This window comes from Haliotis rufescens, unplaced genomic scaffold (assembly GCF_023055435.1).
Source record: "Haliotis rufescens isolate VD_foot unplaced genomic scaffold, xgHalRufe1.0.p SCAF_5, whole genome shotgun sequence".
NCBI lineage: Eukaryota > Metazoa > Mollusca > Gastropoda > Lepetellida > Haliotidae > Haliotis > Haliotis rufescens.
In genome coordinates this window covers 25141751-25142289 of record NW_025964223.1, presented here as the reverse complement: position 1 = coordinate 25142289, position 539 = coordinate 25141751, and positions in this window count along the sequence as shown.

Sequence of the window (539 nt, the reverse complement as noted above, 5' to 3'; positions counted from 1 at the left end):
CAATGCTTTTGTTGTTTTCATTAAACATGATCATTTCTTAAGTTCATATAAGGAGGCCATCCTGAAACCAGTGTATGGTCTCCATTCTATACTACTCAGGTCCTGATAAGGATACTATGCAAACTCACACCCCTACGGAATTTGGGAGACAACATATGTAAATGTTTACTCATGTTTATTATTGCTTGAAATAAGCTTACCATGCATCAATTTCATGCCCATATATCATCCTATTCATACCACTCCAACAACCAGTCAGATTTATCCCCTGTCAAAAGTTGAGTGGTATATTATGATAAATGCTGTGGACCCTTTGCCACCAAAACTTCGTTTTGAGTCTAGTTTGTATGACAGTGCTGAGCTAGCCATCCAATCAGAACACTTCTCTTGGGATTAAAGCATGCTGCAACATCATCAGTACTGGCCTTGTACGCTCCATCTTAATAATACTGGGATGGAATAATGACTCCCCTTCCCCTATCTGGATACTAGAGAAATCGAAACATGTTTTCTGGCTGACATTTCATTGATAGCAGTAT